This window comes from Brienomyrus brachyistius, unplaced genomic scaffold (genome assembly GCF_023856365.1).
Source record: "Brienomyrus brachyistius isolate T26 unplaced genomic scaffold, BBRACH_0.4 scaffold32, whole genome shotgun sequence".
Lineage (NCBI taxonomy): Eukaryota > Metazoa > Chordata > Actinopteri > Osteoglossiformes > Mormyridae > Brienomyrus > Brienomyrus brachyistius.
The window spans coordinates 2,719,966-2,737,944 of record NW_026042307.1 but is presented as its reverse complement, the minus strand read 5'-3'; the positions used below and the strand labels follow the sequence as shown (position 1 = coordinate 2,737,944).

Here is a 17,979-nt window from a genome sequence, read left to right as displayed (position 1 = left end):
AATTGCATCTGCTTAATGAATGCATTATTGTAGGACGGCAGCAGTAGAATCACTCAAAATTGGATGAGACAATTGTTCTTAATTGTGAATGCATCACTGTATGTTGGATGAGTTAGGTGAAATCATTCACTGATGTTTGTGACAGCTGCAGGTGACAAATTTCTAAATGATTTTGCATTGTGCCATCTTTCTTTTACAACATGTTTGATTTAGTTTACCACAAAGTGTTAATTAATACATTAACTAACATGCAGGAACTAACATGAATTAAGGCGGTGCTATTCATGCCTTAATTCATATGACTCATGTCGTAGTTACGTTAGTTCTTCATTAGTTCTTGATTAATACATGTCTTAGCTCATCATTAGTTCATAGTCAAGAAATTACTAATTCATGTATTAGTACATGCTAATTCATGTACTGTTATTATAAAGTGTTACCGGTTGCAATGCAGGCTAAGAGTCCAACCTCACATCGCACAATGGATAGACCATTTTGTCATGTCCTGCCCTGCCCACCATGTCTGCCTAATCCTCTTGTATCCTCCCTGATGTGTCTTTAACCCGCTGGAGTCAGCTCTGCTGCCCACGGGATGAAACAGAAATTTCACCAAACTCTGCAAAGTTTTGTCATTGAAACATTTTAAAACACCCCCAGAAACTTGAATGGTCTACTTTTCAAATATATATTGGTAAAAACTAAATGTATTTTTAGAGCTTTGTAAGGAGAATAAAAAACAAGTCACTGACTTGAGTGTATCAGTCTCAAAGCAGTCATGATCACCAAGGCATTTGCAAGTAAGCAGTAACTGTGTAAATTGCAAAATGTTTTCTAATTTTGTTTGCAACTGTGAAAACTTGTCTTTATAAATATATGCAAACTATTGCTGTTTAGCATTTTTCACTTACCTTTCAAGACTTCTTTTCCAAGTATAAGACTATAAAAAACAAAATACATGTTCTAAAAGAGCCGAGTGGTGTGCTGGTTAGCCCATCAATTAGGGGATTCCATCGTTTTGCTGGGGGACTTCAACGCTCACGTGGGCAACGTCAGTGTGGCCTGGAGGGGGGTGATTGGGAGGAACGGACTCCATGATCTGAACCTTGTTGGTGTTCAGTTGTTGGACTTCTGTGCAATGCATGGTTTTTCCAAAATGAACACCATATTTGAGCATGAGGGTGTCCATAAGTGGACATGGTATGAACATGCACGGGGCTACAGGTTGATGATCGATTTTATAATTGATTCATCTGAACTTAGGCCTTCTGTATTGGACACTCAGGTGAAGAAAGGGGCAGAGCTGTCAACTGATTTTTTACTGTTTCAAAAATCCTTATCTGAAGGAGTGGTACCTTCTGATTGGAAGCATGCCAACATAACGCCCATTTTCAAAAAAGGGGATAGAAGAAATTTGTCAAACTATAGGCCAATCAGTCTAACTTGTATAACTGGTAAAGTTATGGAGGCTATAATTGTAGGGAGCCGCCCACTGGCCCAATGGCGGAATCCAATGGCGCAGCCGAAGGCTGTGAATGCGTGTTGGTCCTTCCAAGCGCTCCTGGGAATTGCTATTAGTTAAGTTCTCCCCAAGTGAGCTTGATGGGCCGAATGGCCTCCTCTCGTTTGTATTGTTCTTATGTACTTATGTTCTTATGATCACCATCTGGTAGTGAGTTGGTTCAAGTGGTAGTGGAGGACAGTCAGACCTGGTAGGCCTAAGCATGCAGTAAGAGTCTTCTGGGAACGTCTAGCTCCTGTACGCCAGATCTTTAGCTCGCATCTCCGGCAGAACTCCAAGTGGATGCTGGGGGAGGTTGGTGACATTGAGTCTGAATGGACACTGTTCCACACCTCCATTGTGAAAGCAGCCATATGGAGCTGCGGCTGCAGGGTGGTCGATGCCAGTCATGGCGGAAACCCTGTACCCGATGCTGGGTACCAGAGGTGAGTGGAGCTGTCAAGCTGAAGAAGAAGGCCTACCAGGAATTAATAGCCTGGGGGTCTCCGGAGGCAGCTGACAGGTTCTGGCAAACCATCCGGAATATCAGGAAGGGGAGGCAGCTCCTGGTTCCTACTGTTTACAGTGGAGAGGGGGTGCTGTTGACCTCACCTGGGGACATCACCCACAGGTGGAAGGAATGCTCTGAGAACCTCCTGAACCCTGCCTCGGATACATCTATGCACACTGCCTTTGAGACATCTGAGGACACGGGGCCCGAGGGGGCTGGAGTGGACATGCCCATCACTGGGGCTGAAGTGGGCAGGGTGGTTGAAGAGCTCCGTGGTGGCCGGACCCCGGGGGTGGAAGAGATTTTCCCAGAGTACCTAAAGGCTCTGGATGTTGTGGGGCTGTCATGGCTGACATGCCTTCTCAACAGCCCGTGGAGATCAGTGACAGTGCCGCTGGATTAGCAGACCAGCATGGTGGTCCCCTTATTTAAGAATGGGGTCCTGAGGGTATGTTCCAACTATAGCAGTATTACACTTCTCAGTCTTCCTGGGAAAGCTTGGCAGACTGAGGCATCACAGCAGCAGAGAAAAGGGACCATCTCCAAAGTGCATTCAATATGAATGAGGGAACCAAGCACTGATACTGGAGCACATCTGCTATGATTTTCTAACAGTCAAATCTGCTCATTTCTTCCAAAATGAACACTTGAAGGAAGCATATACAATTTGAATTACCTTTAGAAGTATAATTAAAGAAATCATAAAAACGATGCAATAATTTCACATATATAATATGTAATAAGATGAAATTGCACTTTTTATTCATCAGTATTTAATCCATTGCATGTTATAAACCCTATAATTGTCTCTTTTTTACATTTCAAACCGATATTCTGATGGGTGGGTGAAGTAACAATGACATTACTTTAACTGTATGCAAACCATTACAGGTGTGTTGTACATTTTGAAACAAGTATTTTTAAAGTTGATTTAAATAAAAATAGAAGAATGCCATACTAAATTGTCTCATATTATTTGTTCTGAGTTTGTGTTGGATGAAAACATTTGCAGCACTTTGGGGTAAATGTTTTTAGATAGGTGAAATACTTTAAAAGGCATATTAGACTTGAAATCAAAATGGCTGAGAGACCTTAGACTCCAGAGGGTTAACGAGCCACGCCTGGTGCTCATTTAGTCTTACCGCTCATTCGTGCCCTGTGTTAATCAATCACAGCTGCCTCCTGTTTACTCCCTTGCTAGTCCTGTATTTAAGTGCCTCCCAGTGCAATGTTCCCCAGGTCTTTCAATGATGTTGGTGGTTATGTGCAGCTTCTCTGTCTCAGTTAGTCTGTTTGGGGACCTCTTGCAGTTCTCTTTGTTTTATGCTTTTATATTTATCCTTTACAAAGTTTTTTTTGTTTAGGACTTTTGTTTGAGACTTCAACTGCTAATGATGTGATGCTAAGTCACTGTGTGATATTACTTGGAATTCAGTTTATTTGGTGGAAAATCAATTGCTGCAGGAAGGAAGAGTGAATTAACATTGCATAACTGATGGTCTAGTGAGTGTGAAGGAATCACATGAAGTCTTGGTGGCTCCATTATTGGTTCATGTTGAGCAACAGGAATTTGTGTATTAAATCACAAGTAACTAGTTTAGAATTACTTGAGCAGTATTCATTTAGCTGTCCAGCTAGTTATGGATATACATAGACATTTGCTTAGCAGTGAGTGCCATGTTGTTCAGTGTAAAAAATATAAAATAAATAATTGCCGTGACGCATTTTCATTCAATATCAGACTTAATTTATGGCAAGTTTTATTTTGGTATTACAATTCTCAATCTCAGTGTACTTTGTAAATATGTCAGATTCATGTGAAGTTTGTAATTTGGCATGAAAGTATAGACATTGCAGAATTCAGTTTGGAACAATTGCAGAAACACTTGCATAGTAAGCAATGGTGGCAGTTTGTGTTGATCCCAGATATCTGATCACCAAAGTCTACAGGAATATGACTAAATGGTGTAGTTGCAACATTCTTATCTATTGATCCAACTCATGTCAGTATTTCTGGGCTCCCTTCATTGATTTATGTAGCGACCCCCATGTGTATGCATGAGCCATTCAGACCTGGACACATCCCTCCCATCTCCCCCTTTATGGTGCTGATGGGGATGTATCTGAATCATGTTTCACTGTTGCGTTCATCAAATTACTATGCAAATGCGATTTTGAATACGCAGAAATGCGGTTATTTAGAATGTGAATAGCGATCTACAGATGAGGGCGGTAGTACACAACCCCCGATATAGATAAAACAAAGAGGTGACATGGTTTTATTTTTTGCCGATTTTTATCCTATTTTTAATAACTTTATTACTTCCAACAATTGACTTTTTCAAAATAAGACAGATTACAGATTTAGTCAGCTTTTTTCATGTTTCTGCAATATGATTTCAGGAAGTTATGAACTGAAATACACAGATATGTGGCATCGACTTCTCCAAAGGGAGTTACTCTCATAGAGTAACTGCCTGTCTCTTGGAATCTTCTCCATGTCCTTGGGAATGTGTTGAGGAAATGCAGCGAACTTTCTGGCAGTAGCACGTATTGATGCACAATTCTGGAGGAGTTGGACTACCTGTGTAACATCTGTAGGGTCCAGGTATCGCTTCCTACTACCAGTAGCTGCACTGTCCCTCACCAAATGCAAGACTAGTGGGGGGGGGAAATGTCATTGGAAAGACAAGTGAAAATGGTTCATATGCTTGTCTGTAAACACTTGAGACAGCTGTGTGTGGCTGCTGAATGTTTTGTTACACCTTAGGTTACTATTTTCTTATCAGTTTTGGTAGTCATCAGAGTAATATAATGTGTGTTCTTTCAAAAATATTCACTGGGATATGGGGTCATGTGAGACGTGATGTAGTTCTTCCCACTGTTGCTAGGTATAATCTGATCGGGGGCGTGAGAAATGGTGGGAAATTTTTATTTTTTAAATATTTTGCTTTTGTGTGAGATGGGGGAGAGATGGAGGGTGAGATTTTAAAAAATAATGTTTAAGGAGTGGGGCCAGAAAACGGCTTGGTGGTTATGAATGGGTGTGGGATTTGTCTGACGGGTAGGGATGGAGCCATTGTGATCAGCATGTGCCTGTTGAGGGTGTCACTACTGAATTATAATTGTCCATTAATTATTGACATGATCCGCAATGACTCTGACCATGGAGTATGTCATGGGGCGGCATCCATCTACATTCATGTGCTTGCTGGAGAGTGCATTTTATGCTTTCCAGAAAGCCTACTTGGACTGCGCTGCCCATCTGGAGGAGCAGCAGCAGTGGTCCAGAGCCTCAACACTGAATAAGGAATTCTACTATGGCCTCAGACTGGCTGTGTCAGTGAAGGACTTGGAGATTCTGAGAGTGCTGCTGGACATTATCCCGGTGTTTTATAGTTATGAAAGACTCTCCGAAAATGAAGGACATGGGACTTAGAATGAATCTTGAGGATACCATTCCTCAATTAAAAAAAATGCTTTTCATTGCTTTTCATTCTGCAGCATCTGCGTGTGTCTGACAGAGGAAGAGGGAAGGGGGAAGTGTGTAAGCTGGCCTCTTTCTCTAATCAGTGTGTCTGAAACACTTCTTTTGAAGTGGGTGAGCAGTTTCCCTCCAAAAGAATTAAGCTGTCTGACATCCAGACTGAAATCAAGTTTGCAGGTGGTACTGTCCATCGGTTCAGGGTCATCCAGGCTAACTGAAGTAGGTGGTAGTGGTACAAAATTAAAATTGACATGTCTTTGCATAAAACTTCCGGAAGGGGGGGGGAACCTTGCCGTACATCAAATTGACATTATGTCTCTGCATAAATAAGAAACACATCAGAGGGAACAACTTGTACTCTCATTGAAGAATCCCAAGAAAAGTTACAGATACAAGAAATCTGCAGAAAACTACACGTGTGTGTCTGCATGTGTTGTGTGTTTTTTTTTTTTTATGGTTTTTAGAGATCTCAATTTGACCCATGACAGAAAACGGGGGACAAAATACTACAGACATTTTAAATATCATGTACTTAGACATGCATAACCAGGATTCCTACTGCTCATGGTCCTGGCTTAGTCATGCTCATTGGTTTTCAATATCCTATCAAGCTCAGTTTGATCCTTGCCAGATGGGAAATATCCAGCGGCAGAGAGATTAGACTGAATAGGAATTTGATAATATCATGAAGTTTAGAAATGCATCTCCTGGGGCCTCATGTATAAACGGTGCGTACATACAAAAATGGTGCGTATGTCTGTTTCCACGCTCACGTCGAGATGTATAAAAGCGAAACTTGGTGTACCGCTACGCACATTCTCACGGCAGCTCTACACATGGCGTACACAAGTTTCTGCTCGGTTTTGTAAACGGACGGCTCCCAGTGGTAATTCATTGCTACTGTGGTTTCCCTTTTTAAACTCACAATCATGACGGTGACTTTATCCAATACACCGACATTAATTGTATGTTAACAAATGCACGGCACCTGATTTTTAATCAATTTGTAACAATGAAACGGTGCAGGAAATGAACGAACTATTACAACTAACATGGCAGCTCTTGCGTTACTAGAAGATATCGCAAATGTAAGAATTAGAAGAGAGCGCATATTCAGGGATCAAAGTGATTTTCCTGGCCCATGATGATGACTGGCTTGTAAGTCGCTTTAGATTTCCCAGAGCTATACTCTTGGAGCTGTGTGCTGAGCTGAGGCCAGCATTACAAAGGCAGACAATGAGGAATTGCACCATACCTGTCCCGTTACAAGTACTGTCCACTCTCGGGTTTTTAGCCACAGGAGCTTCTCAGCGAGAACTTGCGGACCGATCGGGTATTTCGCAGTCATCTCTGAGTCGCGTCATGCCAGCTGTATGGGACGGCATAATTTGCTTGTCACCCAGGTATATAAAATTTCCTTACACTATGGTTGAACAGGCAAACATTAAAGCGCAATTTGCAGCGATGTCCGGTTTTCGAAATGTAATCGGAGCCGTCGACTGCATGCACATTGCTATAAAGGCACCTTCGGAGAATGAATTTGCTTATGTAAACAGAGAGCACTTTCATTCCATTAATGTGCAAATAATATGTGATGCGAAAATGCGTCTAATGTTGTGGCGAGATGGCCTGGTTCAACCCATGATTCGTTTGTTCTCAGAAATGGTAGTGTTAGGAACAAACTTGACAATGGTGTGGTATGTGACGGCTGGCTTCTCGGTAAGATTTGTGTTGTATACTTTTGGGCCAAAATTGCAAGTTTTGTGCATGATGCAGCGATTTGACAATTCCTTAGGGGACAGTGGGTACCCACTGAAGACGTGGCTTCTCACGCCGCTCGCAAACCCACAGACTGAGCAAGAGCGACGTTATAATGATGCCTATTGTCGGGCTCGGGCGGTGGTAGAGCGCACTATAGGGCAGCTTAAAGACCGTTGGCGATGCCTGGACAAGACCGGTGGGGTGCTGCTCTATAGTCCTCAAAGTGTGTCACATTGTGCATGTGTCACGCGAAACGCCGGACGGAAGATCGCTCACACAGCGCGAGCGATCAGGAAGGAGCAGGCAGGCAGAAAACGGGGCAAACTGGGGTTTACTTGGGATCACGGGTCGACAAACACCAGGTAACATCAATGACAGACAATGCACTCGGGTAAGACACGGACTGAAATACACAGGACTGAGCAAATTAACTAGACACAGCTGGGTACAATCGGGAGAACACGTGGGTAATCAGGGGGCGTGGCACACAGGAGGAGCAGACAAGCCGGGCATGACAGCATGCATGTAGCGTGCTGCATAATGTGGCACAACATAGTGGCTGGCCTGTACCCGAAGAGCTGAGGAATGATGAACCTGACCTCGACCCACCAAATGTTCCGGCAAATGGGGCAGCGTTACAACTTTGTTTGAATGTAATAGAAAGAATGTAAAAACAGGTAATCCAACGCAGAATTTATTTTTTCACTAATTATTTTAACGTGTGGTTAATGTCACATAGCACAGCATGTATATTTTTCAGTTCATTTGCAACATTTGTTATAGCATTTACTGTTGCATTTTGTGCCTGCAGCACAGCTTCCGTGAGCACACGGCCGGATGGTCGCCCCTCGGTTTCTGAGGCATGGGGGTGTGTGTAGGCAACGCCCGATGATGTGCTCGGCACACCAGCGCCTTCACCGCCAGAAGTATCATGCACAGCACAGGGGTCACTTCTTATACTATTGTCTGAAACAGAATAAACATGAGTACTGCCGCATGTGCTGACTGTTTGTTCAACTTAAACATGCAAATAAATTAAACAAGTATAGATAACTCAGCTGTGCTGATGTCGGAGTCCCCCTCGCCCGGTGGCAAGACTCCATTAAAACTTTGTCCCCAATAATAGCAGCAACGCGCTGCTCAAATGGTGTGAGCCCCGGAATTCCGCTTCCTCCTCCAGTGGTGTTGAGACTTGTTGAACTTTTTCAGAGACCAGGAAACGTTGGGATATCATTCAAGCAGAAGTTTCTCTTTATTGAGAACTCGCCGAGCGTCGCTGTAGCCTTCCAAGTCTGACTAAAAAACTCAGCTCTGGAGAGTTTATACTTTACAAGAGGGGGAGGATACAAAGAGGTGGAGACCACCTAAACAAAGCATAGTCTAGTACAGGAGTCGGAAACGGAACGGAAGTTCCCCAGCCCTGATCTCCTCAGCATAACAGTGGCTTTCAAATGCATAGATGCTAATCTAATCAGCCTGACAGTATCACCCAAACCTTTACATTCTCATAGAGACAAAGGCACAGCCTGGCCTTGAGATTAGCATTCCCATTGACTTTGGGTCCCTACCCAGTGGTCAGGAAGTACATAAAGACAAAAGGTTAATGTTAATGTCTCTGACACCTGGGGTACAAGACTTGATCTTCTTAGAATGTCACCAATTTTACCTTAAAAGGTAAAACCCAATATACATAACTTGTTCAGTTTGTATACTATTACGTTGGAAGCTAGATTTAACATTTTATAAATTTGTAATCCTACAGACTCTTATGGTGAGCCGCTACTCGCTTTTTTACGTCGACTTTAATATCCGACCATTTCTTCTTAATTTCGGGCACTGTGCGGCTTTCCGAACTTGCATTTTTAAGTGCCTCCAACGCTGTACCGCTCCAGTTTTTCTTTTGTTGCTGATGCCACTACTTAATCCACCAAACAGAATTTTTTCTCTTGCCTCAATTTCACTGAGCAAGACCTCCACTTCGCATTCGCTGAAATTTCTTTTTTCCACGTGCCTTGGCCATTGTTTAAGAGAACATTGATCAAAGCGGGTACTTGTATTGATTTTGCATATTCAAATATACATAATTATGGGTAGATCGGGGGGGGGTGGCTGTGGGCTCGTTCACGTGCGTAGAATTTTATGCTAATTGGGAATTTTATGAAGGGAATGTGCGTCAATCTCTGCTTACGCACAGTTTTATGCATCTGGATTTTTTTCTTGCTTACACACATTCCTAGTTTTGTCCATACGTCATGTTTTAGTGTGAATTCTACGCACGTCGTTATGCATGAGGCCCCTGGACTCCTTTGCCTTGAAGTACATGATCATGTGGGGACTGTAAATGTGTAAAACCAGAGCATAGAATGACAGCTCTTACCGTCTAATACTGTGAAATTACAAAAGGTATAGAAAAGGGGGTAGGTATTTTTTTACAGAAAGGGTTTTTCCTGCAATTCCCTTATTATATTGCTAATTAGAGGACTGATTGGCTGAAGTCCTCACACCTGTTTGAACAGCTAATCTAAATGTTATCGCACAAAACCTGCATACACACTAAAATTATTATGTGGTACCTTGGGCAGAGCTTAATGCTCTCCCCATCTATGATGTCATGAGCGGGAGGGGGGCGTATCCTTTTAGTCTGATTGTTCAGGGGCTTATCTCTATATACAATACATGCTTATGCCACATGCTGCTGATAAGGGGCCATATGGTTTGGGAGATAAGCTTGTCGATAAACTTAAATAGAATAAAAATACATTACGTAAGGAATAATTGATGACGGGCCGTTGAATTATTAGAAAATAATGCACACTCAAGGTGGTAATGCAGCCACGACGCAAAGCGGAGTGGCCGTTACACCTCGGGTGTGCATTATTTTCTAATAATTCAACGGTCCGGAGTCAATTATTCCGCTTATACTACGGTTGCCACACCTCAAGACATCGATCAGATGATATATTTCAAGGGATTCGTCCGGTTTTTCTACTTAAATCGCTATTGTGAGTAGGATTATTTCTTCCGCATCTCATCCAACGACTCTTTTGCTAGATCTAAAACGTCATTTTAAAGCTGGCAATGGAGGCTTGAGCCGTTGATAGCAGACTAATGCAGTTAATAATGAAGTTATTAGAAAGAGAGCGAGAGAGACACACAGAGAGAGAAACAGAGAGAGCTTGTATGAATTGGGCTACCTCTGTGTGTCCCTCAAGTGTTCTGAAGCACCATCTCTAAACTGTAAGATGCAGCGCTGTTATTACCTCGCTAGTGAGAAATGTCATGTGTAGCCTTTAAGTTGGTACACTAGGCTAACTAATACTGCTGCAGCCCAGTTCTTGAAAGTTTCATATTCACCGTAAATATAAAAATTTACTTTCGGAAAATCGTCTGTCATGTTGTTTTTTGTTAGTCCTGTGTGCTGTATAGGTACTGTATGCTAATTTCCGTTATTACTGTTAACTATGCAAAGTGATATGGAACTGTAATGCGGTCAAGAGAGCTACCTGGAACTACGTTCACCGTGCGGTTAAATAATTGAAAATAATTGCACACCTCAGAACGTTCGTCAGCCAATCAGATTAAAGCATTTAACGGTCCCGTAGTATAAGGAATAATAAAACATAGCAGGATGAATGCAAACTAGCGCATATACGTCCAGCGGGGTCTGTCCGGCCGTAGCTGCATGTTGGTAAGCGCCACGGCGTATTTTAAAAGAAGAAAGTACCAAAATGTTTTAAAGAAGAAAAACTTTAGCGTTATTTTAAAAGAAAAGCAGACGGAATTTAAACAAATATGCCCGAAAGAAGCAGAAGAGCAAATTTAAACACGCACAAGCGAAACCAATAGACATGCAGTCAGTCGTTTTAAAAGTAGAGAGCACTCATTAAATTTAACCAACACGTTAAAAGAAAGACTTTTTAGTGATATTTCCCAGGTTGAAGAAAGCATTTAAGCAGCAAACTTTTAGAAGAAATAGGGCAAAACGATCCCGGAGCTCTGCCATACACGACTGCTCTATTTGAACCACGTGGTCGAAATGAAAGACCGGGGTCCGGCGCTTGGCGCATGCACACCCACACCGCTGCCCATTTTTAAAATGGCGACAACGGTGGCGCGCCTGTTATTTCAAATAAACCCCTATAACCGTAACGTTTTTTAAGTAATGAAGCACTTTTCTGCCAATGTGAATAAAGTAAAGAGCTCTGAGCATTTGACGGCAATAATCAAGGAATTGCGCTCTCTCTCTCTGGCTCACTGTCATGTAGTGCATGCACGTAGATCCACACAGCATTTCCTTCAAAGAGTCAGCTCGTTGCGTCAAGCAACTGTCAAATGCCGACCAATTGTCAAATTATAGCCGATCTCATACAGACAGTGCCGGCAATGAGTTTGACACCAGCGACGCACCATCACCACGACTTAGGGCTGCTAAACCCAACATGGGCACCCCGCAAGCCACGGAGGCATCGCAAGCATGGAGCTCTGTGCAGCATATTTTCGCATTAAGAATGTCTCTATATAAAACTCGCGAAACTTTGTTCAAAGTGAGATCGACGGGGAATCATTAGGCCAACCCATTTGTGTCGATAGCAGCCAATAAGATGAGAAGGCTGTACTTAACCATGGTGAAAAACGTATTAATACCCATCACGCCTGTGAGCCAGCACTCAAGACCAGGCACACCTCCCCAGCGAGCAATGGCGTGCAAACAGACAACTTCGAACATCCCGACGTCTCCTGAAGCGAGCACGCAGCCGGATCAGTCCTGTCCACTGCATGATAGATGAGCATACTTTTGGACTGCTGCTGAACAACGCTGAAACCGACCCTCAGCAGTCACCATCCTGGTCACCACCGATACAGCCAGCGACTTTTGTGCTGCGACTTGACAACTCACCAGAGCCTTTTGACCGGCGAATGGTCACCATATCTGAACTTTAAGCAGGCTGCATCATGGGGTCCGTATGGCAACCTGTGCCTTTCATCGTCACCCCCTTCGAGCCCAACATGGGCGCAATGGCCGGCATCGGTGGGTTCGGCTGCGGCAGTGACCCCGCATGTATTCTTGGGAGCACCACGGTCACCGACGCTCGACAAGCTCTGTGAGAGTTTTGATGCGCTGTCTGAAGATGTTGTGGATCACTGACTCTGCGATGAAAATTATCAAAGGTGCTCTTGCATTGCATGTGTTCTGGATCATGTAATCGAGGATGACTTGAAGGAGAACTGTGTAGGGTGCGCGGTGATGCACCCTAGCCAGCGTCGGCACACGTGCCTGTACGACCCCAAGGCATTTTACTTCAACAATTTTCAAAAGTTTGTCAAAAAGCTGTATAGACCATGGTTTAAACATATCATCACGAAAGCGGTGGCGGTATTCAACCCCCACCCCTCGCCCGTGAAAGTACAGGGTGCTGTTGAGGCCGTCATGTATGAGCTTAAAGCTGAAATAAACGTGCGGGAGAAATTGTGTGTGTTGAAACGTGATGTTGAAGGGGCTGATTACGAGGGGGGCTATAGATGACGCATATAATGAATTCTGTATTTTGCACACATGCAAACCACCCCAGGCTGCTGTGTAAACGCTGAACTATTGTGATCAAAATGTTTGACAATATTTGCATGCGTTCTAAACAAAATGAGTTGATTCAAAAACCCTGTCTCATTATTGCTAGAGCTCCACGATGGATGACAAGCACTTGAAACGTGTCTATTATACACCATCAAACCCTGGGTCTTTTGGAGGACCCGACAAATTATACAGATGTCTGATAGATGAAAGTGTGTAATATAAATAAGAAACAAGTTGCTACATGGCTATCTGGTGAAGATGCATAGACATTACATAAACCGATCAGGTTTAACTTTAAAAGGAACAGAGTCTTTGACTAATATTGATTCTCAATGGCAAGCTGACTTGGTGGACATGTCGGCTTAAGCGGAACAGAATGACGATTTTAAATACATGTTAACGTGTATAGACATTCTATCAAAATACGCATGAGTACGATGTCTTAAAAGCAAGACGGGGGCAGAGGTAAAGAAAGTGTTTGAAAACATTCTCTCTGAAGGCAGGACCCCTAAAAAGCTACAAACCCATCACGGGACAGAGTTTAACGCGTCGTTTCATAAGCTTACCGAGAAACATGGAATAATACATTACAATACTGGTAACGATGTCAAGGCGTCTGTAGTGGAAAGGTTTAACCGCACGTTAAAGACACGAATGTGGCGCTATTTTACAGCTTACAATACAAGAAGGTATGTGGACATTGTACAAGACCTAGCGAGCGCTTACAATAATACCCACCACAGTACCATTAAAACGAAGCCGGTAGAGGTAAATGCAGAGAACGCAGCCCGAGTCTTCAACGTTTATGGTTTGATGCCGAGTACATCTAAAAAGCATCGTTATTAGTTTAAAATTGGAGATGTGGTCAGGGTGTCAAACACATGGGAAATTTACTAAAGGATACCAGCAAACTTTTACGGATGAGTATTTTACAGTAGCAGAACATCTACCTAGAGCACCGTCGGTGTATAGGTTAAAAGATTATGACGGCGAAATCATACAGGGGACATTTCATGCCGAAGAGCTACAAAAGATCAGACTAGGCAAAGACGAACTTGTTGAGAAAATTGTTGATTGAATACGCAGCGTGGTAAAAAAAAATGTTTTTAGTGAAATGGCAGGGATAGCCAGACAAATTTTAACAGCTGTGTTCCAACTAAACAAATAGTTGACACACAAGTGCGACGGCCCGTGTTTTTGTAGTGTTCAGTTCCATCAAAAGCAGCCATGGAGGAAAGCGGCTTTTGTCACGCTCCCAAGCAATGCGTCTATGGATGTTTTCCCGCACGATACCATATCAAGCTACATGACAAAACTAGCCAAACCGATTGAACTGAATGGTAAATGGGAAGTAGGATTAGCTGAAATCCATTACCCGCATACATGGGAGGCTCTGGTAGAAGACACCCTTATTTTACGTGACCGGATGGATGTTGATACCGTCGATCCTACGATACAAGCTAAAGGTGGGATATTACAGAGATATTGAGAAACTAATCAGTGAGACGAATGAGGTTCTAGGAATGTCAAAACTAAAATCTGACTATAGCGTGATAAAAAACAAAGTGTATAATAGTTGGACCACCACACGAAACCGCATTTAAAATTGGCCGCACAAAATATCATTAAAGACGTAGTAACAGGAGCCATGACGGGTCAATTGACAGCACAACCGCAAGAGGGCTCGGGGCTCATGGTGCTTGCTCACGGCAAGCGTCATAGACCCCCTGGGGATCGAATTAACTCAGCTAAAAAACGCAAAGCAATACCCAAGAAAGTCACAGTAGCCAAAAAGAAGCGCGAGAAGAAGGTCAAAAAAGTACAGAGAAGGTACATTTTCTAAAACTGTGTCACGATCGCGGTCGGGCGAAGCGGCGATTAGTGCGGGCAGGCGTGGAAATAGCAGGCAGACAGGTGAAGTCGGGGCAAAACCAGGGATTTAATGGGCGAACGAGGACTGGAAAACATAGCACACCTACATACATCAATGACGGACAAGGGAAACCGGGGAGACCAGGACTTAAATACACAGGACTAATCAAAGTAACTAGACAAAGCTGGAGACGATCAGGGAAATACACGTGGCTAATCAGGGGGCGTGGCACACACGAGGAGCGGACGAGCCTGGCATGACACTATGGCCCTCATTCACAACATTCCGGAAGAGTGTATGAAATCAGAATTGGATATTTTTGCATTACCGTATACTCAGGGAAGCATTGATAAGAATATATACGTGGAAGTGCCACCACTCTCAGCCTTAACTGATAATGGCCCCCTGGAGTTTTTTTTGCCGGTAATGGGGAAGATGGGGAACATTACTTAGATCTCAACAACATGCTACTGCATCTCCGGTGCTGGATCACAAGAGCAAACGGTGCAAACATTGACGCAGGTGCAAAAGTGGGAGTCATAAATTACCCGATTGCTTCGATTTTCTCACAAGTGGACGTATCCTTGTGTGACCGGCTAGTGAGCCGATCTAGCAACACTTACCCTTACAGAGCGATGATGGAGTGCCTGCTTAATTATAGTGTTGGTACCCTCTCCAGACAGTTTACCTGCGGGCTGTTTTTCAAAGACAGCAGTACAGGAATGAATGAGACAGACCCGCAAGGCATTAACGCGGGGCTAGAGAAAAGAGCCGCATTTTCGGCGTGAAGCAGCGTTTTCGATTTGATGGGTCCAATACACTCTGACATATTTTTTCAGGAGCGACTAATGCTAAATGGGGTCGACGTCAATTTTTAAAATGGTCCGAAACAAAGATGAATTTTGCCTCATGAGCGGAGATGCTATAGTATCGGCATCCCTCTTTGTTAAAGTTTCTGTATTGACGGCTATCAAACTGGGCCACGCGAGCGCTTTGCTGACAGCCAACGCGAAATACCCGATCGAGAGAGTCTGTATGAACATTTAGCATTGCTGCGGGGAGCTGTGCCTGTGCGCAAGAAAATTTGCTAAAACCGTAGTCGTCGGACTTGTAGATAATATGGGTTTTATGGGCGTGTACTGTGACACTGCCCACGAAAAGGGGAAAGGAATCCAGAAATGCGATTCACAGCGCTCTTTAATAATGGCACTGGAGAAGGGTTAGAGGGAACAGGCTGAAAGAATAGTCGTGGTCCAAAGGCGCGGGTCTGAAGCCGGGGAATCCTTCCTACACGGGGGCACAGGACTGGAACACACGGGGAAACGGGAACAGGACGTGCCGGGCTCAGCAGGAGAGAAGACGGGTCAGGTTCGGGAACGGGTCTGGGAAGAGGGCGAGGACAAGGTAAGGTAAGCACACAAGGCAGACGGAATAGGTACAGGGATTCGGGAAAACGAGAGACGAGAAAACGCTCAGTAAGGCACAAACTCATTGGCTCAATACGTCGCGGCGTCCTGGGGCTTGTCTGTGTCTTTTGACTGTTCGCTAATTAGGCACGCTGAGTCGTACCTTGTGGGGTCCGCCACTGTGGGCGTGACATGTACAATCGCAACCCATTCAATTTTCATCATTACGACGCTGAATTTGTAGCGCTTTACATAGATGGCCAGCAGTATCCCGCTAAACCCTTTCAACCGGATTTTTTCCGAGGAAACATGGCCCATGAATATTACAGTATGATTTTGGCTACGGGGAGACATTTGGAAAAACGAGCCTTTTGCTGTTGACAGAAATGAGTACATAAACGGCTACACTTTGTATGCCTTTAACTTGTCACCCGACCAAAGATGTAATCGGCATGTCTTCATGGTTAAAAGCGGAAATATGTGCCTGGAGATGAGGTTCCGCTGGTCAGGACTGCGACATCGATAGTTTACGCATCATTCGACAATATAATCGAGATTAACCAAAGGAGAAATGTATTGTACGATTACTACTAGTCATGAACACCCTGGAGCTATCCAACATCCTTAGCAGAAACCGCTGGACTGCAAGACATTTTTATGGGGTGTTGGCTTGTGACGAGCTGGAGGATGTAAAACTTGAAAAATTGCCCGCAATCTTCATCGTCAACACACATCCGAGTTGGGCTCCTGGAGAGCACTGGCTGGCGCTTTTCATCGGTACTGACAGCACCGCAGTGTTTTTCGACTCGTACGGAATTCCTCCAGATCACCCCAGCTTTCCGAGGGCCATAAATGCTTTTATGACAAGGCACTGTGCCCGTCTCATTTGCAACGCAAACCAGATTCAAAGCGATCTCAGTGTGACGTGCGGACAACATTGCATTTTTTTATTTAATTAATCGCTGTAGAGGCTTATCTTTTTGCAAAATTCTATCGTTTTACAGAAATGATTTAAAAAAAGAGTGATGCTATGGTTTCTCATTTTGTTTCTAAATTTAAATATATCAATCGTGTGTAATGTATTTACCAAAACGCAAACGGTGAGATTTGAAAAAGACTGTATGTCAAATAAAAACAACAAAAACAAAATATCACATTTAAGTGTTTTAAGTACAAAAGCATTTTAAAACAAGCCAATCGGGTCTTAAGAATTTCTGTGGGGTTTGCGGCGACCGCCTATCTCGGGGGGGTCCCGTCACGTGGCTCCTTGGTGTGGGGCTTGTTTTTGAAAGCTTCTATGAGACGCCCAACATCTTGGTTAGGTATGAGGGTGCAAGGCATGTTGAGTCCAGCCAATCCTTGTAGAAATTCGCACCATCCCACAAGTCTTCGCCCCTCGTTCACGTTATGCGGGTTGGTAATGTTTTTAAGCAAATTGAGCATGTGGGATCCAGTGATAGTTGTACCATTAAAAACAAACTCCCCGTGCGGATTCCACGCAGTGACGGCAGAGTTTTCAAGCATTTTACCCATCATATATTCAACCTTTTTCTTGTTACGCGATGCAACATTTTTAATGACTTCTTCCATAATGGTATCCCCAGCAACGGTGGCACGTGCCTCCCCAGCATTATCTATTATGGGCTCTTCAGGAGGAAGTGTTAAAGATATGGGCTCATTATCACCTTGCCTGGCCAAAGTCAAATATCTCTGTATCGCCTCTGTGTACAAGCGGACCTTTTCGTGGTCAGCAACATCCGTTCTTGATAAAATGTTACGTATTGCAATGTCCAATTCGCTCTCGGCAGTCTGTCTTGTATCTTTAGATGTGGCATTATGCAGTTTTTCAAGCTGTGCCTTAGGGACCAGAT

The 17,979-nt window shown here is 43.6% G+C and overlaps 1 protein-coding gene across 1 annotated transcript in view; it reads right to left on the bottom strand.

Annotated features, from left to right (window-relative positions):
* LOC125721176 (coiled-coil domain-containing protein 106-like) overlaps window positions 1–17,979 on the bottom strand; it is a 301,470-nt gene that overhangs the window by 7,870 nt on the left and 275,621 nt on the right. The window lies entirely within an intron of this gene.